A 27,398-nucleotide genomic window follows, 5' to 3' on the forward strand; every position below is an offset into this window, starting at 1 on the left:
CATCTTTCTAATGATGCAAGTTTCATTATTTTCTGGGTTTTTGACATATTTCACCATGTGTTCTTGTGAGTAGTTTGTTTAGGACCTTGAGGATGGGTTAGGCTGGGTTGATCTTGTGGTTGTTTGATTTGGTCAAGCTTGATTGTTGTAGATCTCTTCTAGGCTAGATGATCTTAATGCTGATCCTATATCTGAGAGGGTAGGGTTTGATTTCAAGCATCTTAGCATCACACCAATGTCTAAGGAGCATAGATAAGGCTAGATCTAGAGCTTACCATTAGGCTTGCTAAGAGATTAGGAGTCTTGTTTGGTTTGAGATGTATTCCTTAATGCCTGCTTGTGTAGATTCTTTTCTTTGTGAGAACAAGTCTAGAATTGCATAGGTTTGATTGTTTCTTGCCATGAGAGTGGATTAAACATGTATTAGAATAGTATGTCTAGAGATCAGCTCAATGTTTGCTTGAGATTTGTTGACCAAGTTAGATAACCACAATGATTAGCTCAGCCCATGAATCCCTCCTCAAGGCCTTCTTTGTTTATTGAAATCTTAGTCTAAATATCATTGCTTGCTTGTTGTTTGATTAGTTTTAGCATTGCTCTGTTTTTCTTGTGTTGCTCTGTTTTCACGTTCAAGTCTAGCTCGACCACGTACTCGACCTACACTCGGTCGAGTGCTGCTCGAGTTCATCCCCAGAACTTGTATTTTTGATTTGTGATTGTCTTGTTTCATTCCTGTTTCATTTCCATTGCATTCACGTAGTTTCCTATTCATTACCTTCATTAGCATAGTGTCTATCTCTGTTCTAGTTTCATTATAGCTTTAATTTGTCTGTTCTGTTTGCATTTAGTATCTTGTTCTAGTTGTTTTTACTTTCTGCATTTCTTATCTCATTTTAGGATTGTTAGTGACAAACAATCTTTACAATTGGCTTGACTTAGACTCATATGCACATCTTAATTGTTCACAATCACTCAGATAGGATTGACACCTCTTATACTGCAACTGCATAAGAGGAATTGAAACACCCTGACTTCTATTCATTCCATACATCATCATTCCATACATCTTTCTTTCACCACACCACAAAGAAAGTCAGTTTCAATTTGGCGCCGTTGCCCATTTGAGTGTGTTTTGTGACATTTAGAATCATTATTAGTCTAAGATTAAGTTCGTTTTAAACACTTGTGAAGTTACTGAACTGGAATCTTCCTTTGCTTGGCTGTTTTGTGTTTAAGGTACCCACTCGACCACCTACTCGACCACCACTCGACCGAGCAGTGATCGAGCACTTGATCGAGCCAGAAGCCGGACCTAAATAGCCATTACTTCCCAGTCGACTCGACCACCCACTCGAGCCTGCGCTCGACCGTGTACCTGTTCGAGTCCGTAGTAGAGTTTGTTGATGCACACAAGGTCAAAAGGCAAAGACAGTCTTCAACAGCCTATTGACAACATCCACAGGCTACAAAAGGGTTTGAGACATAAGCAAGGAAGAGTAGTTCAACAACAACAAGGTCAAGACATCATGGAGCAACAAGCTGTCCATGAGCAAAGACCAAGGCACATTGGTGCAGGAGATGCACCCAATACCCACAACCAAAGGGCTGGAATTGTGCCACCTTCAGTAGCAAACAATAACTTTGAGATCAAGAGTGGATTGATCTCAATGATACAAGCAAACAAGTTTCATGGGTTGCCAATGGAGGATCCACTAGATCACCTTGATGAGTTTGACAGAATCTGTGGCCTCACAAAGATCAATGGAGTGAGTGAAGATGGATTCAAATTAAGGCTCTTCCCATTTTCTCTTGGAGACAAAGCTCACCTTTGGGAGAAAACTCTACCTACTAGAGCTATCACCACATGGGATGCATGCAAGAAAGCTTTTCTGGCCAAGTTCTTCTCCAATGCAAGGACTGTTAGGCTGAGGAATGAGATTTCTGGGTTTGCTCAAAGGAATAATGAGAGCTTCTGTGAAGCTTGGGAGAGGTTTAAAGGATTCCAAACTCAGTGTCCTCACCATGGCTTCAGCAATGAGTCACTTCTAAGCACCTTGTATAGAGGAGTGCTTCCCAAGATAAGAATGCTTCTTGACACAGCCTCTAATGGCAATTTCCTCAACAAGAATGTGGAAGAAGGATGGGAATTGGTTGAGAATCTTGCTCAATCTGATGGCAATTATAATGAGGACTATGATAGGACCATAAGGAGCTCCTCAACTGATCAAGAGGACAAGTATAAGAAGGATTTGAAGATGGTCAATGAGAAGCTTGACAAGATCTTCCTCAGCCAATCCAAGTCCATTCACTTCATTGGTGAAGAGGAAGCTCCAGTTCAAGAGGGGGAGCCTGAATTTGCTGAGTTGTGCTACATGCAGAACCAGGGAGGATTCAAAGGCTACAACCAAGGAGGTTTCAAGAACAACAATCTCTCTTATAGGAGCACCAATGTGGCCAACCCTCAAGACCAGGTCTATCCACCTCCTCAACCTCAACAGCAACAAAACTACATTCCCAAGCAACAACACCAAGTGTTCCAGCCCCAATTGTGTCCCCCACCAGGGTTTCAGACTAACCAAGGCCAGGAACAAGACTTAAGAGCAATGATGCAACAGTTGTTGATTGGGCAAACACAAGGCAAGATTGAGGAAGCCAAGCAGTTTGCTGAGTTGAATCAAAGGCTCACATCACAGTATAATGATCTGAACATGAAGTTTGAAGGTCTCAACTCCAGAATGAAGTATATGGAGAGTAACATTGCCTCTACTTCAGCTCCTAAACCCAACCAACTCCCTGGAAAAGCTGTTCAAAATCCAAGGGAGTTCACTGCAAAAGCCATTCATATCTCTGATGTGGAAGTCACTGAGGACAGTGAAGTCCAAGTTGGAGGAATTCATTAGTTACTGAAGCCCCAAGTGACGTTTGTGCAAAGCAACTGGAGTCCGTTATTGCACTCGACCAAGTACTCGAACAACCACTCGATCGAGTGCATGCTCGAGTGGTCGATCGAGTTGCAGACTCAGAAGCTGTCAAGCCTGCTAAGTACATTCCTCCTGCTTACAAGCCACCTCTTCCATTCCCAGGACGTTTCAAAGCACAAAAGATTAAGGAGCTTAGGGAAATCATTGAGAGAAAGGAGATGATGGCTAAGCAACAAGAGGAAGAGAAGGTTTTGAAGGAAGTGGTTGTGATTGAAGAAGCTGTGGTTGAGGAAGTGTTGGCCATACAAGAGATCACCATTGCTTACCAAGAAGAGGAGAGAGGACCTGCCTTGGAACAGTATGATCCATATCCTCTCTACAAAGACTTTTTGCTTGATTTGTCAAAGAAGAAGGCTGAAGCTCAAGATGAGAAGGATCTTGAGGACCTTGGAGGAGTTATCATTCCAATCAAGCTTAAGGATCCAGGTCCATTCTATCTGCCTTGCACACTTAGCTATCTTCACTACAACCAATGCCTTTGTGATTTGGGAGCTTCAACAAGTGTGATGCCATACTCCATAGCACAAAAGCTTGGGAGAACTGATTTCAAGTCCACCAACCTTCATATATGTTTAGCTGATGGGTCAAACAAAGAGATAGTTGGAAGGTTGGAGAATGTCCCAGTCAAGATAGGGAAGGCAAGGGTTCACACTGATTTTGTGGTGTTGGAGATGGACAAGGAACCTGAAGATCCTATCATTCTTGGAAGGCCATTCCTAGCCACTGTTGGAGCAGTTATTGATGTCAAAGAGGGTCTTGTGACCTTGAACATTGCTGAAGATATAGCCATGAAGTTTAACATCTATAACCCAACCAACCTTCCTACCATTGATGATCAACCTTTTACTATCAAGGACAAAGGGGGTCAAGAAGGTTCAAGTGGTGAAGCAACTCCAAAGGCTAAGCTCTCCTTTCAAGATGATTCTGTGGAAAAGCTTAAGAGGTCAGTTCAAGAGTTGACTAGTATGGTTGAGGATCTTCAAGTTAAGCTGAACAAGAGGTCCTTAAGGAAGGCAAGACCAAGGCTCAAAATCAAGAAGAAACATGGTTTGTGTGTTAAGGGTGAGGTGATCAAAGATCAACTTCACAGTGATCAAGAGGTTCCAGGGAGGATTTCATCACCTCCTTGGTATCTAAACCAAGTCTAAAAAGGACACCAAAGTCAAGCTTAGTGACTTTAAACAAGCTCACTAGGGAGGAAGTCCCTAAGGTATCCTTTGTAAATATGGTTTATTTTCCTTGTAGTTTTGATGTGTTTTCTTTTTTGTTTGTGTTGGACAGGCCTTTAGGTGAGAATATAGTTGGGTAAGGAGGGAATTAGACTTGGAGAAGGAGACTCGCAAGCCCACTCGACCTATCCATGAGAGGTACTCGACCGAGCTGGAAAGGAATTGAGGCCCATTTGATCTTCAAATCGCTAGAACGATCAAGTGGAGGGAAGAACAAGAAGAAAAATTTTGAAATTTCAAAGTTTGGTCAAGGTGCTCGACCGTGTACAGTCGAGTGTGGGGTCGAGTGGCAGCAAAAAGCAGGTCAAAGATTCCCATTTCAAATTTGAATGGTATGGACGCTCCACCCTTGTCTCTTTGTCCCCTTAGCTTCTTTATATAGACCTTGCACGAAATTATACCTCTCACATTCTCTCATTTGCTCAAAACCATTGAATTCAAGTTTTAAAGTCTCTCTCATAGCTTATCTTTTGCTCAAGCTTAGTTCTTTCAAGTTTTTGGTTCACTAACCTATTAACTTTGAGCTTTGAGTCTATTCCCTTCAGTTCTATTTGAAAAATGTCTTCAAGAATCACTAGGAAGTCTCAACAAACCGCTGCAACCTCCATGGAATGTCATGATGCTAGCCTTGAATCAAGAGGAGAAGCTGGAAGGGCCACTCGACGCCCCACTCGATCATGCACTCGACCGAGTGGTGGTTCGAGCAGCCGGTCGAGCCAGATGCCGCGTCCAAGGAGAGAGAGAGTTGAGGAAGATCCTGAGAGGACTGAAAGTGAGGAGGAAAGGGAGTCAACTCTCAATGAGTTCATGAGGAGACACAAGGCCAAAGGGAAGAGGCCAGCAGTTGAGGTTGAACAAGAGGAGAGTGAGAATGAGAGTGAGGAAGAAAGTGAAAAAGAAGAGATAGAGGGTGATGGAGAAGCTGAGTCTTGTGGGTTGTCAAAGAGGCAACTTTATGATGCTTTCATGAGAATGGAGTTCTTAGGGACTAGATATCCACACAAGGAAACCATGGAGAAGCTAGCCATTGGTGAAGATGTGGAGTATCTCTTTGAGAAGAGCAACCTAACTAAGTTTATGGGGCTTTGCATGGAGGGATACAAAGAAGAGAGTTGTGAGTTTCTAGCCACAGTCAAGCTGCATACATATGCAAGGATGGATGCTGAGTTTGGAGCTGGTCACATTGCTTTCACAATCAAAGGGAAAAGGTAAGAACTTTCAATGAAGAAGATAGCCAATATGTTTGGTTTTGAGGTTGGGAGCAATAGGAGTTTGATGATTCCAAGAGAAGAGCTCTATGCTGTGTGGGAGACCATTGGGGACAACAAATACTACTCATCCTCCAATTCCAAGAGTTCAAGGATAAGGAGCCCAGTCCTAAGGTACTTCCACAAAGCTCTTGCCAACACCTTCTTTGCTAGGAAGGAAACTGGGAATATTAATGAGGGGGAGCTAAAGATGATTGATTTAGCTCTCAATGGAGTCATCTTCCAAGCAAGAAATGGCACCATCATTCTTGGGAGCACTGTGGAGACTGACCTAGCAATGGTGCTCATTGACCACATGATTTAATTGAGAAGTTGGGTAGGCAAGTTGGAGAACAAAGGATCCAGAGGAGCACTAACCATTGGAGGCATCATTACTCCAATCCTACAAGCTGCTAAGGTTCCACTTAGAGGAGAAAGGGTTTCACCAAGATGGATTGACTCTAGCTACCTCACCTCTACTCTCATCCTAGCCAAGGAGATGCATCAAGGGAATCACATTTTCAACTTTGAACTTCCAACACTTGGGAAAAAGCAACTGATTTTGCCTAACCAAGAGCTCACCACCATTCAAGAAGGAGCCAACATTGACTTTTGGCCAGCTGAGGAGCATTTGTTTGATGGGATAGTTCAACTTAGAGTTGTTGAAGCTGGAGATGTGCAAATGGCTGATGGGGAGGAGCAATTTTACTTTGAGGATTATGAGCTCAACCCAAGAGATAGTAGAGGAGTGAGGGAGGCTACCAAGAGATTAACCCTTCTGCAAAAATGGAACAAATGGCATGGGAAGAGGTTTGATAAGCTGAAGAAGAAGGTGACCAACATGGCTAAGTCCATCAAGGGCTTAAAGAAGGAGATTGCTGAGTTGAAGAGTGGGAATTCTTCACCTACACCATCAAGCCCTTTGAGGAGGAATAGCTCAACTAGAGCACTTTCTAGAGTTGTGAACCCTGTGGAACCAGCTAGGGCCTTAATGTATGAGCCAAATCAGAGGAAGAGGAGCTCAAGTACCCGAGAACAACCCTTTTCAAGGTACTCGACCGGGTCAATCGAGCACCCACTCGACCGAGCACCCCCAATGCACTCGGCCGAGTTCCAACCCAGATCACCCTATGGTTTCCCACCTCCAGCTGCTTATCCAGGATATCAAGGTTACCCTCCCATCCCACCCCAGTACTTCATGGATCCAGCACTCTACCAGCAGTTCTATCAGCAGCAAGGTCAACATTTTGACACTCATGGTCCAGCTTGACCCCCCACTCGAGCACGTACTCGACCGAGTCCCGGTCGATCCCCATCGTCGAGCTGCCCCAATCTCCACCTCCAAGTCACCAACAAGACCCCAACTACTCCTATGACAGCATGCAGATGGATGTGGAAAACTACTTCCACAATCCCTAAGGTACCACTATCACCTTCCCTTGTAGATATCATTGCATTTGACATTGTGTTTTTTTTTTTTTTTTCATCTTGTATCCTGAATCAAATTTCTTTCACACAGGGACTGTGTGATTTAAGTTTGGGGGAGGGTTTGAGATAGCATTTGACATTGTGTTTTGTGATTCTTATTTCAAATTTTTAGCATAATCATGTTAATACTTGCATAGCATCTAAGGCATAGAAAAACCCTAAAAATTTGAAAATTTTTGCAAAAATCTTTATAAAAAGAAAGAGTGTTCATGTAGTTTGCATTTCACATTAGGATCTTGTTTAGCATGTTTCATGTAGGATTGTATAGTATTTGCATTAGGGATCTATGATGAGTATTCCCTTGTTAGCTTGTTTATTCACTAGACTAGGATCAATGCCCAAGTTAATAGTACTTTGATGCTAGTTGAGTGGTTAGAAGAATAAGATTGAACCAGGCCTTGAATTCCTACATTGCATTTGGTCTAAATTGAAGCATGTTGAGATTTGAAACCATTTCCTATTTATAAGAACCTAATATTGACTTTCAATTATCAATGTGTGCATTGCTTTAAACTCATGGATACCATATACATATTTGGATCATCTTCTTCCTTTTTGCCACTCTTGTTGATCCAAGTAGCTGATTTCCTCATTAAGAATCAGTTCCCCTACCCCTAAACCAAACCTTCTTTCAAGCCATGTTCATTCCTGTGTGTGTGAGGCCTATTTTTGGGATTGAGCTTGGTAGAAAGTGTTAGGTTTGAACTGACAAGAGTAAAGCCTTGTGTAGTTCTAGTTTGCATTTTTCAAACTAGATAGGACTAGGTGGTTCACTTGTTGGGTTTGGGACTTGACTATTATGAAAAGAAAAGAGGAAAAAAAGAAAGTAAAGGTTAGAGTCTTTAGGAGGGGAATGTGTTTAAGAAAATTTAAAGTCTAGTGAAAGAATGGGAAGAATAAGGTTGTTTAAAGATGGTTCTAGTTAAAGAAAAGAAAGAAAGGAAAGAGAAGTCTAGCAAAATGCTTATATGTCTTAAGAATAAGAAGAAAAGAGAACCATAGCAAATAAGTAAGAATCCCCCATTCCACTAGAAAGATCAAATAAGAAACCTCTCCTAAGACTTTAAAACCAAAAGAGAAAAGGGTGAAAAAGAAGAAATGAAGTTAAAGGGTAGCACTAGGACCAATTGGGTTTAGATTGATAGGATAAACACTTTGGGTGCCTTTGGGTAGACAAGGTTTTGTTCTTGTATGTGTCTAAGTGTTCTTACCTTTAGCATTCTTCTAAAGCTCAATCCATTTTTTATGAGAGAACCTTGATATTGATAAGCCCTACTCTAAAAAGAGACCATCATTGTCTCTAAACCTTTTACTGCCAAGCCAAATGAGTTTAAGCATTGCATAGAGTTGATTCATGTTCTTGATTAATGAATGTTAAAGGAAATGGTTGATTTGAATGCATGTGGATGTCTAAGGCTCAAATCAGTGAAGGTTGTGATATGCTTGTCTAAAGTCTTTAAGTATAGCTCATTCAACTTGCATCATAGTACTAGTAACTTGGACATTGATTCTAGATAGTCTATTTGCAAGCTTTAGGAGCTGAGATCCCACTTTCAAACCTCACCTACCTTCTTTTGTCTTGATTATTTGCTTGAGGGCAAGCAAAGACTAAGTTTGGGGGTGTTGATGTTCATATATTTTACCTTGTTTTCCCTTAGTTTATTCACAACTTTTGCATCTTTTGCTATCCATTTAGGCCATTATTGTGTAGCTTTAGGACTAATCATGCATTAGAGTATAGTTGTATTGCATTTGCATCTTTTCATGCATAAACAGGTGATTTTGGAGCTTAAGGAGCATGGAAGCAATGCTGAGGAGAAAACAAGAGAGTTAAGGCTGTAGAATCAAGGTCCGGAGTCCAACTCGACCGCACCACTCGACCACCACTCGACCGTGTGCTGAGGAGGACTCGACCGAGTGGAGAATGCACGAGAGAAGCCAGCTCGACCAGCCACTCGACCGAGCACTGGTCGAGTTGACCGAGCCGTTGACCACTTTGACTTTTTGTATTTTTAGGGCTTCCACCTCACCTCCTATATAAGGCCCTTGTACTTGCAGCCACAAAAGAGTCCAGCTTTTTAGAGAGTCTAAAACCTAGTTTTTACCTTTTTTAGATATTATTCCTTTTGCACTTTTCTTTTATTTTAGATCTTGTACTTGTTTGAGAGAGAAAGACTAGATTCTTATATTTTGTTTGTTTCATAACTTTCAAAGTATTAAGATTTCGAGTTTTATTCCTTCATCAATACTGTAGATCTCTATTCCATCTTTCTAATGATGCAAGTTTCATTATTTTCTGGGTTTTTGACATATTTCACCATGTGTTCTTGTGAGTAGTTTGTTTAGGACCTTGAGGATGGGTTAGGCTGGGTTGATCTTGTGGTTGTTTGATTTGGTCAAGCTTGATTGTTGTAGATCTCTTCTAGGCTAGATGATCTTAATGCTGATCCTATATCTGAGAGGGTAGGGTTTGATTTCAAGCATCTTAGCATCACACCAATGTCTAAGGAGCATAGATAAGGCTAGATCTAGAGCTTACCATTAGGCTTGCTAAGAGATTAGGAGTCTTGTTTGGTTTGAGATGTATTCCTTAATGCCTGCTTGTGTAGATTCTTTTCTTTATGAGAACAAGTCTAGAATTGCATAGGTTTGATTGTTTCTTGCCATGAGAGTGGATTAAACATGTATTAGAATAGTATGTCTAGAGATCAGCTCAATGTTTGCTTGAGATTTGTTGACCAAGTTAGATAACCACAATGATTAGCTCAGCCCATGAATCCCTCCTCAAGGCCTTCTTTGTTTATTGAAATCTTAGTCTAAATATCATTGCTTGCTTGTTGTTTGATTAGTTTTAGCATTGCTCTGTTTTTCTTGTGTTGCTCTGTTTTCACGTTCAAGTCTAGCTCGACCACGTACTCGACCTACACTCGGCCGAGTGCTGCTCGAGTTCATCCCCAGAACTTGTATTTTTGATTTGTGATTGTCTTGTTTCATTCCTGTTTCATTTCCATTGCATTCACGTAGTTTCCTATTCATTACCTGTCTTGCATTAGTTCATTAGCATAGTGTCTATCTCTGTTCTAGTTTCATTATAGCTTTAATTTGTCTGTTCTGTTTGCATTTAGTATCTTGTTCTAGTTGTTTTTACTTTCTGTATTTCTTATCTCATTTTAGGATTGTTAGTGACAAACAATCTTTACAATTGGCTTGACTTAGACTCATATGCACATCTTAATTGTTCACAATCACTCAGATAGGATTGACACCTCTTATACTGCAACTGCATAAGGGGAATTGAAACACCCTGACTTCTATTCATTCCATACATCATCATTCCATACATCTTTCTTTCACCACACCACAAAGAAAGTCAGTTTCAATCCTTATGTACATATCTTCTTAATTTCATTTAGTTTGTGTGTTTTTGTGTTTGGAAAAATTTGGGAGACTTGTGTGGATTTAGTTCATAAATAAATGGAGTAAACGGTATTATGAATCGGTCAAGGGAGGGTCGATTGATACCATCGGTTGTACCAATTGGCCAGAGCCTGGCCGATTGAGAGTTCCCGAGTATGATGAAGTTTCAACCAGGAGCTACCAGCGGCTAGGTGCATCGGTCAGATAGAGCCCGCGTGAACCCATCAGTTAGACCCCTCGGTCAAGTGAAGGTCGAGTGAAGAGTTCGGACACTTAAACAGGGACCATGAGCGGTTTGGCCACTCCGCCAAAGGGTATCCGATTGTGGTTCACGAGTAAAAAGGGAGACTTCGAACAGGAAAAACACGCGGGGAGATCCTTCGGCCAGACCATGGCCGTGTGCAACCATCGGGGAAGCCCATCGGGCAATTCGTGGTCGAGTGAATGTTAAAGAGTGGAATGTGATCTTTGGAACAGGGAGTACACGCGGGAAGGACCTTCGGCCAAGTGATGGCCGCAGGCAGCCAATCGGTCACGGCCATCAGCCAAAGGTCGACCGTTGGAGCTCGTCCGGGTAAATCTACTTCTCCTTTCTCGGTTTAATTCGGTTCAATCTTAGTAAACCAGAATGATTTTTCAACTGTTCAAATCAATTTTGGCTGGTTTACTACTTCTCTCAACACTCTAAAACCCGAATCCCATCTTTCTCTTCCTCACTTTGTCGATTTTCAAGCTCCACCACCCTTATAACACTAAAAACCTGGCATCTCTCTCATTTCTCAATCGTTTTCAAAGATTTTTGGTGTGTTGTTTCGGTTTTGAAAGCTCTTTCCATTACTTATAATCTCATCTGCTAGTTCTGCATAACTCCTCGTCGAAAACAATGTAAGAAACCAACCCTCTCTTCTAAAGTTTTATTCCAATAAGTGTAAGATTGGAATTCCCAGCTATTTATGCCTTGATTTTAGGTTGTTTAGCTTGATATTGATGTTAGCTAATTCCAATTTCGTTTGAATTGCTGCGCTTGCTGTTTAATTTCAAAAATGATGATTTTTGATCACTTAGGGTTCTTAAGAATTGTTAAATTCTAAAATTTGGGGGAATTTGAGTTTTATTGTTTCTTTACCTTGTCTATTGTACATTGAATCAATCTGTAGGGGACTAGCAAGTTTGGAGACCAATTGATCATGTTTGATGGTTTATTGAGTTCTTAAATTCTAAAGATGTAGTAATGTTGAGTTTGCTTATGAGGTTTAAGTTTAAGTTGGTTCTCATTTGTTCATTGGATTATTATGATTGATTTACCTCAAAGATACTTAGCACTTGCTGGTTGTGAATTCAAATTGTGGCTCCTAGTGAGCCTTACTAATTGTTTTCAAATGTTTTTGTATTTTTGATAGGAACAATGGGTAGAACCAACTTGAGACTTGGAGAAAAGAAAACAAAGGCAAAGTAGGTAGTGGAAAGAGTTGTTGACAAGAAAAAGAAGAAGGCAACTCATTCTAAGTCTTCACTTGGTAAAAAAAAAGCTCCAACAAGCAAGAAGAAGAGTAAGGAGGTTGTGATTGAGGAATCTGGTTCAGAGGAAAGAGATATGAGTGAGAGTGAGCCTGAATCCCCACCACCTATAGCTGCCAAGGAAAAACAGCTTAAGCCAAGCAAGAAGAAGCCCACTTACTCCCAACCGATGCAACGCCTTAAGAAGATCAAGTTTGCTCCAACTAGATACCTAGATCATGAATTCCTTCACAATGCTGGACTCCTTGAGGATATGCAAACCATCTTCACAACTTTGGGATTAGGACAGTTCTTCAATATGGCTTTCCCCACATATGTTGAGCAAACTAGAGAGTTCCTTGCATCCTTGTCAGTGACTTATTATGAAGATGAGATGGTGGAGGAGGCCAATGATCTTGGACATTTTGAGTTTAAAGTTCAAGGGAAGCACTACAAGATGAATTTTGGAGAGTTAGGAGCTATTTATGTTTTCAACCAGGAACAAGGCTAGAATACAACATTAACCCAAAGGAGTATGATTCTTTTTGGCAATCTATTGGTGTGGGCAATTATGCAGCTGGTCAAGTGAAGAACTCATGCATCATGCATCCTACAGTGAGATATGCTCACATGCTCACAAGGTTCTCTCTCACACTCTTTTTGCAAGAAGAGAGACTGGAGGAGTTCAAGCCAATGAACTTGGTTGTCTTCTAGCAGGGCTGCAACCTTTCATAAGAACTTACAAAGAAAGGAACCCACTATTATCCAATGCTGAAGACACTTGTGTTGCTGCTGTCTTCCTCCACCAAATGCTTCACTACCACGGTTAGGTTTGGACAACAACAGATAGGACTTGTCACCCCCATTTTACAAGCAAAAGGAGTTGAGCTTGGTGAGTTTGACCATGGAATTGCAAGGCTTGATCCAGTCTACCTCAAGAAGGGTTTATATGCATACTATGGTTACATTTTCAAGAGCATGCAGAAGAAGAGGCTACTACTCCCTCAACAAGAGGTTACATCCCTTTATGTCAGGTTTGGAATATGCTGCCACTTTAAAGATGCTTACCTCTACTCCTTTAAGGATGATGGGCCAGTGATTCCAATAACAACTTCAAGGAAGGGGAGAAGTCAAGCTGAGGACCCTTCACAATCAGCTCCTCCCAATCCAGTTTATGGCAGTGCTAGGTATGATTTCCAATCATTTGAAGAAGCCACTTCCAACAAATCTCTTAGAGAAGCCCACACCCACATTCACCTCCTCCAAAGATTTTTTAAATGGCAAGGAAAGACCATAAAGAAGCTGGTAAATGGAGTGAAAAGTTTGAACAAAAGGTTGAAGCATGTGGAGGCAAAGCTAGACACTGCAACTAGCTCAAACCCAAACCTTGAAGTTGTTGAGGACTCAAGAGAAGCACCAGCCGATATGGTTGAGGATGAGTTGGAGACACACTCATTCCATGGTGAGGCTAGCACTGCACTTGGTTTCTATGACCCACCAAGAGCTTCAGCATATGAGAGGAGACAAAGGAGGAAGAGAAGAGCAGAAAAATCTCCAACACCATGCACCAGTAACTCCTCCTACTCTCTTGACTCCTCCATGAACTAGAGGTACACTCCAAGTCCTTGTACATAGAGTATTTTCTGATTTTCATTTTTATTTTTCTTGTTAGTCTCTTTCCCGGCTTTTCCCACACCGAGACTGTGTGAATTAAGTTTGGTGGAGAGACTAACCATCTAACCATCTAACATTGTGTTTTGTTTTGATTTTCATTTTTTGTGTCATGCATCTGTTAATAGCTATGTTTTGAGCATGTAGCTTTGCATATTCATTTTTTTTGTGTTTAGTATTGAGTCTAGAAGCATTTAGTATGCATTTGCATTTGGAGATAATGATGAAGTTGTCTTGTAAAAGTAGAGACTTAGGATTGAACCCACAACCCTCATTTATAGTTCATTGGTGCTTGTTTAATATTTGGGAAAAAATGAAGAATCTAAGCTTAAAGCATTGTGTCACTTGAAAGCATTTTCTTCTAGTGTAAAGCTTGCATGATCATTGCTGCATCTCTATATTATTTGGTCTTTAATTTGATCTTTAAATTATCTGGCATATGGACTATGAATGCTAGCTCATGGAAATTTCATTTGGGTTAATATTCTCTATTTGCCACTCTATTTTGATTAACCCAATCTTTTGCCATACCTTTGAACACCAACCTTTTCTTTCAAGCCTTGTGTTGATTTGTTGAGTGAGGCCTCTTTGTTGATAGTGCTTTGGTTGTGAAATCTTGAGAGTATTGAGAATGAGAAAGAACTGGCTCTTGTTTTAGCTAGGTTTGGAAACTTTAGAACTAGCTAATAGGACTGGTTTTGAAAGAAATAAGTGGTTAGAATTTTGATTTGGGTAAAGGTTTGGAAACAAGAGAGATAAAGGGAGAGAAAAGAAAAATTACTTGGTCAAAAAAAAATAAAAGATTTGTCTCTAAGGTTAAGTTTGGTTAAAAGCTCTAAGTCTCTTAAGAAGAAAAAGAGAAAGAAAAATCTAGCTGTTGTCTCCTAGAAAAATTTCATAAAGAAAAAAGAGAGAATGCTAAAGCATAGCTTAATAAGAATGGGAGTTCATCAAAAGAAGTTCAAAGAAGTAAAAAAAAAAAAAAAAAAAAAAAAGAGAGAGCTTGTGTTTAAAGTGAAGCCTTAGAGTTATTCAAAAGTTTAAGACCTTAAGTAAAGAAGAGAAGGGGTTTAAGTAGAATCAAGTTGAGTTTTTGGGTTTGTAAGAAAGAAAAGAAGGATGAGTAAAAAGGGGTAGAAAAGCTTCTAGGTGGGTAAAACATCAAGAGCTAAGCTTTGTATGCCCAAATTATTCTCAATCTTAGATTCGTTTCATGACTATCTAGCATTCCTCTTTGTTTGAGAGTAAACCACCCAAAAACACCATTGCCAACCACTTTATAAAAAGCCTTTCCCTTAAACCAATTGAGCTTGATTTATTTTCCATTTGCAAGATTACACCAAACACTTTAATGAATGTGAAAGAGATGTTCAATAGGATTGCAAGTCTTTACCAATAGATAGAAGGTGAACTAGAGTAGTGCATTGTGATAAGCACAAAAAAATATTTGTAAGGACTTTGATTGATATTAGCACCATTGAATTACATTTAAGGACTGTGGTTTGAATCCTTTGTTGATACTTTTTGGTTCTGAATCCCTTTTTCAAAATTCTCTCTCTCACTTTTTGTTTGGTCCTTGCTTGAGGACTAGCAAGTGATCAGTTTGGGGGAGTTGATATCTTGTGTTTTTGTTGGGTTTTAAGCCTTGTTTTTAGGTAGTTTTGTTGCATGATCTGGTCATTCTAGTGGTTTTAGGAGCATATGCATCTAGTGTCTTATCTCTCAGGTTCCTGGAGTAATCTCACTACATTTGGAGCATTTGGACTTGTTTTGGTACAAAGAAGCAAGAAGAGTGGAGTTGGAGAAGTGACAAGGACATGAGCTACCAGCGGCCAGGACCAGCGGCCGAACCACGACCAATCGAATCATCCACGCCACGGACATGAGCTACTAGCGGCCAAGAGCAGCGGCCAAGTGATGGCCGATTGAAGCTATCAGCCAAAGCCAGCGGCCAAACCACGGCCGATTGAACTTTCCACGAGGAGAACAGGAGCAGCAAGCGGTCATCACATGCGGCCAAACGACGGCCGATGGAACCACCTAGACGACGAACAGGAGCCATCAGCAGCCACCACCATCGGCCAGAAGCTGGCCGGTTCACACTTGTTATGGTTTCTATCCGGGTTTGACCCAATTTGTTTTGGGTTGATCCGTGTTCCTTTCTATTTTCCTATAAATACTCTAACCCTATTAAGGGGAGACTTATCTTTGGTTTATCTCTTGTTTAGCAGCTTTTGGGGTTCTTAAACTTGTTTACTCTTGGTTTGTGGATTGATTGAGTACTTCTATGTTTTTAATAGCAATTTCTTCTTCAAATCTCTTAATCTATAATCTCTTATTATGATTTCACAAAGATCAAACTCTTTCCTTTGAGTGATCATGATGATGAGTGAGTAGATCATTAAAACGTTGGGCTAGGTAGATTAGGGAGATAGATGATTGATCATTGATGTCAAGGGCTTTATTTATGTATTTCCTATCTTGTTTAGTGTTAATAATGCTAGATCCTTGATCATCAACCCAACGATGATTGATCCTTGATAAAGCTTAAATCTAGATATTAGGATTTCCATGCCCATAAGGTGTTTGATGAAATTCTTGATCCAAACTATTCAAGAGCTTTGCATTCCTAGCCAATGGAAATTGATGATTAGGGTGTTTAGTGATATTTGGACTTGTTTATAATGCATGCTTACCTTGTGATTGCCTTTGGAAATTGTTGATTATCACTTGATTAGCATAGGATCTTTATCATGGAAATGGATTGATTTGCATAAGTGTTCTTAGCCATAGGATTGTTCTTGTTTGTTGCTTAGACATCTAGGATTGGTTAGCTATCTTCCAAGTCAATTACCTTGCCCAAGGTTCACCTATTTAATCTTTATTTAAAGTTTGTTCTTAGTTGTGTCCTTGTTTGTTTTGAGTTTGCATTGCTTTGAGTTGTCATCAACCCAACGATGATTGATCCTTGATCAAGCTTAAATCTAGATATTAGGATTTCCATGCCCATAAGGTGTTTGATGAAATTTTTGATCCAAACTATTCAAGAGCTTTGCATTCCTAGCCAATGGAAATTGATGATTAGGGTGTTTAGTGATATTTGGACTTGTTAATGCATGCTTACCTTGTGATTGCCTTTGGAAATTGTTGATTATCACTTGATTAGCATAGGATCTTTATCATGGAAATAGATTGATTTGCATAAGTGTTCTTAGCCATAGGATTGTTCTTGTTTGTTGCTTAGACATATAGGATTGGTTAGCTATCTCCCAAGTCAATTACCTTGCCCAAGGTTCACCTGTTTAATCTTTATTTAAAGTTTGTTCTTAGTTGTGTCCTTGTTTGTTTTGAGTTTGCATTGCTTTGAGTTGTCTAGTTTTCTTTCTTTGAATCAGTTAGTTAGTTAAGATTGTTACAAAAGAACTTATTCTTGTTTAAGTTTAGACTGAGTATCTTTGTGCATTCTTAGTGAGTTGATTAATGCAAATTGTGGATTGATAATTTAATTGAAGTAAAAGTACTATATCAATAACTGTTATTTTAATTATTTTGTTAAAACCGTTTTAAATATATTAAATTCAAAGCTGGCATTTTCTACATTAATAAAAATGACAAACCATTAATACATTATGTTTTTTGCTTAAAATGAACACTAGTTTTATGTATTTTATTTAATGGTCATATGAAAGGCATCTTTTTGACAGAAAGTAGATAACTCAAGCTGATATTCATACCATATGAAACAAATTCACACTAAATAAGCATTTGATAACAATAGTCTGTAAACCAAAACACATGAAATCAAAACAGCAAAAGAGACCGAAATAAACAACTTAGAATTATCCGAATCAAAGAAATAGGAGAGGTGTTTTTCAAATTGACTAAGTAAGATTGGTGGCTATAGCCATATTCTTCTCCAGCCTCTCTGTCTCCGATTTATCTTTTAATTAGTATCATAATTATTTCTATATCAATTGTAATTATCATATATATATATATATATTTGTAGGTAATTGTCACTTGTATAATTAATTTACCGTCCTTGTCGATACAATCTTGAATTCGAGCAGAGATATTTTCATTTAGCTTCATTTGCTCATTTTTTAGATATTGCTTCTATTCAATCGCTATCTCTATCTGGGAACGCAAGTCCTTTCTTCGTCTCTGCATAAATAAAATAATTATATTTACTACAAAAATATAATGAGGTAGTAATAATAGTAGTAAATATATGGAATGAATTAGGAGAGGTATATATACCTCAAGCTCCATGGATCGCTTCATTAAAGACTCCAGATATTGAACCTTCTTCAACCTTGAATGTTGAGCCAAAACACGGTTTGCAATTATCCTACATATATAATTGAATATGACACACTGAATTCAATTACAACTTGAATTAGATGATATGTATCAATAAGAAGATAAAAAAAATGAAAAATTGTGTAACCGTTTGAGCTTCTTAGGATCCGTGGCAGGATCAATATTTTGACGTCCACGAATGGCGAAGCCTGGCATAACTTCATATTGGAGGTAAACTCTTTTCTTCTCGCCCGCTTGGCTCTCACTTCGGGGAATACCAAATGACGTCGCAATCACAGGGAAGCTCATTGAGTTAGTTTTGTAATTAATTTTGAGTAAATTTTTAAGCTTTGTTCAAACTGTTTTTAGTTATAAGAATACTACTATCGAGCGTTATTTTTATAGTGAAGAGAGTACTAGTTAATTATCATATTTTCCCTTCATTTGGTTGTATCTTAGATTTTTTACTATTTGAATTACATAAGAGGCCAATGCATTTTCGCTAGATGTTAAGCCTTATCTTTAGCAAAAAAAATTCTTTTATTATATTTTCATATTTCAATTTAAACGAAATGTTAATATCTTTTTCTAAAACTTGATCAAGACGGTCATATTAATGGGTGGAAGTCACACCATAGTGGTTGGCTGAGGCGATTGAGAACTATGCTTCTATTAAATCAGTGAAAACATCAAAACTCCACAATATTGTTGGAATAGGTAGATTATCACTAGATCTTCAATATATAACCATAAAACAATGTAAAAGTTACTAAGGTGAAATTACATTTTTTCCTCTATTAAATGAAAAATTAGCAAAGATCATGTTTGTAAATTCGAACTTTGCTGGTCCATTGTGTCTACCAGCACATCCTCATGGTGTTAATTGTCACCCATCCTAACCTATCGCGTCCAACACTCCTAGATTCAGAGGACACCACCACCGTTGAGAACACAGAAAACAAAGATTTAACTCTTAGATAAGTCAAGGTCATCTACTCACCTGTAATTTAGATTAAAAATGACTTAGAACAGCAAGAAAAATGCCAACAACAATAGAGCTCACGCCTCTCCCTTGCTTTTAAACAGCAAAACCTCACCCTTATGTTCCTCTTAAACTCCCAAACCCTTGATAAAGGTGTACGACTTGACCTCTCATACCTTGCCTCATAAGGAGCCATAGAAATACTCGTCTAGTAGTTATTGTTCGCTTCCAATACATCTAGTGACCACCCCAATCTAGAACACACATCCGAAGCAAATCCTCTAGAGTCTAGATCGTCCCCTCAGAATGCCCATGTAACTCCCGCAAACCAGAACCCTTGTTTCGAGTGTGCATCGGTCGATGCAAGATTCCCTTCTACAGGTCAACTTAAGTCAAACGTTTGGTTTGTTGCGTTTTGGGGTTTGAAAACCCTAAGGTCGGATATAAAAGGGGGAAAATTGACGTTGTTGGGGATTTGACGGAGACACGAGGAATTGCATTGGTCGATGCAAGGAGTGTATCAGTCGACACAGCAAGGAATTTTGAGGATTGCATACGTCGATGCAAGGAGTGTGTCGGTCTGCGCAAGTGCGCAGAGTCAATGCAAAGAGTGTGTCGGTCGACACAAGTGCGCAGAGTCGACGCAAGTGTGCATAGTAAACGCGTGTGTTCAGAGTTGTTTGGTTTGCTTGCTTTTGTGTATTTGTGTATTTTCTTGTGTGTATAAAAAGTAGATGGGAGAGTATTTATAATAAAACTCAGGCATCTCAATTGTTGTGTATGGTGCAGGTAAATGCAAAGTGTGATCGTAGAATCAAGGCGATGAATAAGAGGATGTTCTAGAGACTCGGTTGTTTATTTTATGTTGTTGTTAGGTTGCTAGAATGAAATGTAGTGGTCTAGCCCGGGTGATTAGGTTGCTATTTCATTGCTTTATGATTGTTTGTTATTGGTACTGAATTCACTGGTTATTGGTTATTATTTCTATTGGGTTTCTGGTTTAATGTGATTGACTATTTCTGTTGTATGTTGATTGAGGTTAGGATGTTAGTGAGTATGATATCATTAGTTTAATATTATATAAAAAAACGAAAAAATGGGTCGGGTCATTTCAAAGGTACCATCACGTTCATCAAAATCGAAGGCAGATAGTCTTCTCGGTCGTCTCGATCTTTTGCTTCAGCAATTTCTTTTGTAAACTCTTTTTCTCCGGTTTGGGCTATCAACCTTGGAGTTCATTTCTAATTTGTGTTTGCTTGACAAAAAAAGTATAAATGTACTTAAATATTTTATTGACTCGTATGTTTAATTTTGTATGTGAGCTTTAAATCTATTAAATTTATAATTGGCAGTTTCCTACACTAATAATGTATTGAAAACAGTTATACCTTATTAATTGAAAAGTGTAGGGCAATATGCATATCAATCATTACATAACTGTTATTTTAAATATTTTGTTAAAACTGTTTTAAATATCTAAAATTCAAAGTTGGCATTTTCTACACTAATAAAAATGACAAACCATTTATACGTTATTTTTTTTTTTGCTTAAAATGAACACTAGTTTTATATATTTAAATTAATTTTCATATGAAAGACATATTTTTGACAGAAATTAGATAATTCAAGCTGATATTCACACCATATGAAACAAATTCACACTAGATATGCATTTGATAACAATAGTTTTAAAACCAAAATACAAGAAATTACAACAACAAAAGAGACTTAAATAAACAACTTAGAATTATCCGAATCAAAGAAATAGGAGAGGTGTTTTTCAAATCAACTAAGTAAGATTGGTGGCTATAGCCATGTTCTTCTCCAGCCTCTTTGTCTCTGATTTATCCACATCAGTAATACCTATTAATTAGTATCATAATTATTTCTATATCAATTGTAATTATCATATATATATATATATATATATATATATATATCTGTAGGTAACTTTCACTTGTATAATTAATTTACCGTCCTTGTCGATACAATCTTGAAGTCGAGCAGAGATATTTTCATTTAGCTTTATTTGCTCATTTTCTAGATATCCCTTCTCTTCAATCGCTATCTCTATCTGGGAACGCAACTCCTTTCTCTGTGGCGAAAGAGGCTTCTGGACCGTGGAGGCTTCTGGATCGTGGAGGAGGCTTGTACTGGGCCGCAGTGATGGTCGCTGGTCAGGCCTTCAATAAAAGCCCATGGGCTGATTGCTTCTCTTCACGTCGGTTTATAACACGTCTCGGTAAATCAGGCATAACTTCTTGCTGAGTGGACGGATTGACTTTATTCCACTTCGAAGAGAAAGATGACTCTCTCAGATTTCTATAGACCCCAAGTACATCGAAATGTGAGTTGTAGAAGTTCTTCAAAAGTTGCCTGTATTGTAAAGCTTTGAATCTTTCTTCAAACATGTTTTCCTTGTCTTTTGGTCCAAATTGCTATAAAACTTGTAAAACCTTGCTGAAACCTGAAATACTTGATAATAGACATTTTATACCTGAAATCTCATCAAACTCTTCCTAAATGCATATAAAAACTATAGCTAATATGGGTAAAATAATGATGTTATCAACTCCCCTAGACTTAGACTTTGCTTATCCTCAAGCAAATAATCAAAATAAATCATGGAAAAGAGGTTTTGAAAATAATGGGAATTCACTTAACTTTGGGGATATCGTCTTTGCACTCTTCTCCACCTTGACATTAGGAACTTCCATTTGTAATCCACCATGAGAATCATCATCGCTCCTTGATCCCACAATTCTTTAGAGTCTCCAGAATCTCCATTGTCATCTCTTTACATAAATTAAAGCAATAATAAAAAGTGAAATCTTACCAAGAGAAAATCGATCAAAGGCTCGTCGACTCTCTTCAAACCAAGACTTTCTTCGTATGATTTCTTTCGTCTCCCTTTTCTCACTTCCAAAGAATCTAGTTCTCCCTAATTTTCTAGGGTTTCATTTTATTTTTTTTATAGATCCCTTGCCATTTTTCACTTTTGGACAAGCTTCCATGAAATCCAAAATCTAAAATATGCACGGGTTTACGCAACATCCCTTGGCTCACTTCTTTGCTACCTATGTCCTTATTCTCTTTTTTTTTTTCTGCTTCTCTCTCTCTTTTTTTTAGAGTATTGAAGGGAAGAGAGAGGGGAACATACTTTTGAAGAAGTGAAATGTCTTGTGTGGCTTGAATGTAGAGATCTAGTCCAATGTATACCAATTCTCAGGGCTTGATAATTAAGTCCGGTTTAGGTCCTATAAAATTTAGAGACAACGTTATATCATTTGAATATCCATCGAATAGGGACTTTGGGGATTGTTGAGTCGGCTCACAGTCTATCCAAACTTTGGTTCTGTTGTCAAGCATAATCAAGAGTCATAAGAGTGTTAATCCAAATTAAATAAACCGTTAGAATAAGATCATAATCCCCTACTAGTTTTGACTCAATAAAAAAATGTGAATCGATAAAAACGTCAAAATTATTGATGTAAAAAACTGAAAAAGGTCTCAAGTCAACAAAATAGAAAGTAGCATTAGTATAGGATGGAATATCCTTCCCCCCAGACTTATATCACACCGTCCTCAGTGGGAAAAAAGAAAGAGTTGAGGATTCAAAATCATAAGGAAAAGTGTAGGGTTTAAGAACAATGTCACCTTGATGGAATGATGTTGTCGACTCTTAGTGTCGACCCTTAGACGTTTATGGTTGCCCAAGAATATTAATGTTCATATATTTTACCTTGTTTTCCCTTAGTTTATTCACAACTTTTGCATCTTTTGCTATCCATTTAGGCCATTATTGTGTAGCTTTAGGACTAATCATGCATTAGAGTATAGTTTCATTGCATTTGCATCTTTTCATGCATAAACAGGTGATTTTGGAGCTTAAGGAGCATGGAAGCAATGCTGAGGAGAAGTGAAGCAATCCTGAGGAGAAAACAAGAGAGTTAAGGCTGTAGAATCAAGGTCCGGAGTCCAACTCGACCGCACCACTCGACCACCACTCGACCGTGTGCTGAGGAGGACTCGACCGAGTGGAGAATGCACGAGAGAAGCCAGCTCGACCAGCCACTCGACCGAGCACTGGTCGAGTTGACCGAGCCGTTGACCTCTTTGACTTTTTGTATTTTTAGGGCTTCCACCTCACCTCCTATATAAGGCCCTTGTACTTGCAGCCACAAAAGAGTCCAGCTTTTTAGAGAGTCTAAAACCTAGTTTTTACCTTTTTTAGATATTATTCTTTTTGCACTTTTATTTTATTTTTAGATCTTGTACTTGTTTGAGAGAGAAAGACTAGATTCTTATATTTTGTTTGTTTCATAACTTTCAAAGTATTAAGATTTCGAGTTTTATTCCTTCATCAATATTGTAGATCTCTGTTTCATCTCTCTAATGATGCAAGTTTCATTATTTTCTGGGTTTTTAACATATTTCACCATGTGTTCTTGTGAGTAGTTTGTTTAGGACCTTGAGGATGGGTTAGGCTGGGTTGATCTTGTGGTTTGTTTGATTTGGTCAAGCTTGATTATTGTAGATCTCTTCTAGGCTAGATGATCTTAATGCTGATCCTATATCTGAGAGGGTAGGGTTTGATTTCAAGCATCTTCGCATCACACCAATGTCTAAGGAGCATAGATAAGGCTAGATCTAGAGCTTACCATTAGGCTTGCTAAGAGATTAGGAGTCTTGTTTGGTTTGAGATGTATTGCTTAATGCCTGCTTGTGTAGATTCTTTTCTTTGTGAGAACAAGTCTAGAATTGCATAGGTTTGATTGTTTCTTGCCATGAGAGTGGATTAAACATGTATTAGAATAGTATGTCTAGAGATCAGCTCAATGTTTGCTTGAGATTTGTTGACCAAGTTAGATAACCACAATGATTAGCTCAGCCCATGAATCCCTCCTCAAGGCCTTCTTTGTTTATTGAAATCTTAGTCTAAATATCATTGCTTGTTTGTTGTTTGATTGGTTTTAGCATTGCTCTGTTTTTCTTGTGTTGCTCTGTTTTCACGTTTAAGTCTAGCTCGACCACCCACTCGACCTACACTCGGTCGAGTGCTGCTCGAGTTCATCCCCATAACTTGTGTTTTTGATTTGTGATTGTCTTGTTTCATTCCTGTTCCATTTCCATTGCATTCACGTAGTTTCCTGTTCATTACTTGTCTTGCATTAGTTCATTAGCATAGTTTCTATCTGTGTTCTAGTTTCATTATAGCTTCAAGTTGTTTGTTCTGTTTGCATTTAGTATCCTGTTCTAGTTGTTTTTACTTTCTGCATTTCATATCTCATTTTAGGATTGTTAGTGACAAACAATCTTTACAATTGGCTTGACTTAGACTCATATGCACATCTTAATTGTTCACAATCACTCAGATAGGATTGACACCTCTTATACTGCAACTGCATAAGGGGAATTGAAACACCCTGACTTCTATTCATTCCATACATCATCATTCCATACATCATTCATTCATACACCACAAAGAAAGTCAGTTTCAATTTGGCGCCGTTGCCCATTTGAGTGTGTTTTGTGACATTTAGGATCATTATTAGTCTAAGATTAAGTTCGTTTAAACACTTGTGAAGTTACTGAACTCGAATCTTCCTTTGCTTGGCTGTTTTGTGATTCAGGTACCCACTCGACCACCTACTCGACCACCACTCGACCGAGCTGTGATCGAGCACCTAATCGAGCCAGAAGCCGGATCAAATAGCCATTACTTCCCAGTCGACTCGACCACCCACTCGAGCCTGCGCTCGACCGAGTACCTGTACGAGTCAGTAATGATGTACAACAACAGTATGTTCAATTACATACCCATGCAACATCAACCAGTATACCAGGCTGAATTGTATCCCTCTCCATGGTTCCAGACCTCACAAGCTCAAGAACCTGACTTAAGAGCTATGATGCAACAACTGTTGCTTGTGCAAGCCACTAAGCAGATTGAGGAAGCAAGGCAGTTTGCTGAGCTGCACCAAACGTTGAATTCTTATTCTACTGGAGTGAATAACCAGTTGGAGAGACTGAGCTCTACAATCACGAACATGGAGAGTTGCATGACTTCTACTTCCTCTCCTACACCAAACCAACTTCAACACCCAAGGGAATTCACTGCCAAGGCCATTCATCTCAATGAGGCAGAAGTCACTGAGGACAGTGAAGTTCAAGCTGGGGAGGATTGGTCATTTCTTGAAGCTCAGAGTGAAGTTTGTGCAAAGCAGACTGAATCCGGTAGTGCACTCGACCATGTGCTCGAGCCAGCACTCGACCGAGTGCCTGATCGAGTGGTCGATCGAGCTGAGGACACAGAAACTGTTAAGCCTACTAAGTACATTCCTCCTGCTTACAAACCGCCTCTACCATTCCCAGGACGTTTCAAGGCACAGAAGCTGAAGGAACTTAGGGAAATCATTGAGAGAAAGGAAATGATGGCTTTGCAACAAGAGAAAGTATTGGCCATTCAACAAGAGGTTGTCATTGAGGAGAAGGAGGAAGATAGAGGACCTCCTTTGGAAAAATATGCTCACCATCCTGCACTCAAGGACATGCTTCTTGAATTATCCAAGCAGAAGGCTCAAGACCAAGACATGAAGGATTTGAAAGAGATTGGGAAAGCTATTGTACCAACAAAACTTGAAGATCCAGGTCCATTCAATCTACCTTGCTCCATCAGCTACCTTCACTTCAACAAATGCTTGTGTAATCTTGGAGCATCTGTTAGTGTCATGCCCTACTCTATAGCAGAAAAGCTTGGACACACTGAATTCAAGCCAAGCAATCTCTACATAAGTCTAGCTGATGGTTCACACAAAGATGTAGTTGGTAAATTGGAGAGCCTCCTAGTCAAGATAGGCAAGGCAAGAATTCCCACTGATTTCATCATAATAAAGATGGATAAGGAGGTAGAGGATCCAATCTTGCTTGGGAGACCATTCCTTGCCACAGCAGGAGCAATCATTGATGTTAAGGAGGGGCTGATAAGGTTGAACATAGCTGAAGGTTTGACCATGAACTTTGATATTACATATCCATCTAACCAACCAACCATTGGAGGTCAACCATTTAAAATTGAAGATAAGGCTGATTTTGAGGTTTTGAGAGAAGAAGAGACTTCAAAAGCTAAGGTCTCATCTCATGAAGAATTAGTTCAACATCTCAAGGATTCAGTTCAAGTGTTAACTGGTTTAGTGAAGGGTCTTCAAGTTCAGCTCACCAAGAGGTCTTTGAAGAAGGCAAGACCAAGACTCAAGTTTAAGAAGAAACATGGTTCAAGTGCTAAAGAAGTAGTGATCAAGAAGGAACACCAAGGTTACCAAGTAGAACCAGAGGGGATTTCATCACCTCCTTGGTCTCTAAAACAAGCCTGAAAAGGCATCAAAAGTCAAGCTTAGTGACTTTAAACAAGCTCACTAGGGAGGAAGTCCCTAAGGTATCATTGTACATATGCTTTATTTTCCTTGTAGTTTTGATATTTTTGTTTTATGTTTGTGTTGGGCAGGATGTTTAATGAGAATGTAGTTGGGTAAGGAGAGATTTAGACTTGGAAAAGAAGATTCGGCAGCCAGCTCGACCCCCCCCCACTCGAGCACGTACTCGACCGAGTCCCGGTCGATTCCCATCGTCGAGATGCCCCAATCTCCACCTCCAAGTCACCAGCAAGACCCCAACTACTCCTATGACAGCATGCAGATGGATGTGGACAACTACTTCCACAATCCCTAAGGTACCACTATCACCTTCACTTGTAGATATCATTGCATTTGACATTGTGTTTTGTTTTTTGTTTTTCATCTTGAATCCTCAATCAAATTTCTTTCACACAGGGACTGTGTGATTTAAGTTTGGGGGAGGGTTTGAGATAGCATTTGACATTGTGTTTTGTGATTCTTATTTCAAATTTTTAGCATCATCATGTTAATACTTGCATAGCATCTAAGGCATAGAAAAACCCTAAAAATTTGAAAAGTTTTGCAAAAATCTTTATAAAAAAAAGAGTGTTCATGTAGTTTGCATTGCATATTAGGATCTTGTTTATCATGTTTCATGTAGGATTGTATAGTATTTGCATTAGGGATCTATGATGAGTATTCCCTTGTTAGCTTGTTTATTCACTAGACTAGGATCAATGCCCAAGTTAATAGTACTTTGATGCTAGTTGAGTGGTTAGAAGCATAAGATTGAACCAAGCCTTGAATTCCTACATTGCATTTGGTCTAAATTGAAGCATGTTGAGATTTGAAACCATTTCCTATTTATAAGAACCTAATATTGACTTTCAATTATCAATGTGTGCATTGCTTTAAACTCATGGATACCATATACATATTTGGATCATCTTCTTCCTTTTTACCACTCTTGTTGATCCAAGTAGCTGATTTCCTCATTAAGAATCAGTTCCCCTACCCCTAAACCAAACCTTCTTTCAAGCCATGTTTATTCTTGTGTGTGTGAGGCCTATTTTTGGGATTGAGCTTGGTAGAAAGTGTTAGGTTTGAACTGACAAGAGTAAAGCCTTGTGTAGTTCTAGTTTGCATTTTTCAAACTAGATAGGACTAGGTGGTTCACTTGTTGGGTTTGG

The 27,398-nt window shown here is 39.0% G+C and overlaps 1 non-coding gene and 1 pseudogene across 1 annotated transcript; both read right to left on the reverse strand.

Annotated features, from left to right (window-relative positions):
* Window positions 1-1,922: 1,922 nt before the first annotated feature.
* LOC147939991 (small nucleolar RNA R71) lies at window positions 1,923-2,029 on the reverse strand. The gene has a single exon (XR_015564959.1). It is a non-coding gene; the product is annotated as a small nucleolar RNA R71 (small nucleolar RNA).
* A 15,382-nt stretch (window positions 2,030-17,411) lies between these two features.
* Window positions 17,412-18,141, reverse strand: LOC104707119 (uncharacterized; annotated as a pseudogene).
* Between the last annotated feature and the right edge of the window lie 9,257 nt (window positions 18,142-27,398).

Source organism: Camelina sativa, chromosome 8 (genome assembly GCF_030686135.1).
Source record: "Camelina sativa cultivar CO46 ecotype springtype chromosome 8, ASM3068613v1".
Taxonomy (NCBI): domain Eukaryota; kingdom Viridiplantae; phylum Streptophyta; class Magnoliopsida; order Brassicales; family Brassicaceae; genus Camelina; species Camelina sativa.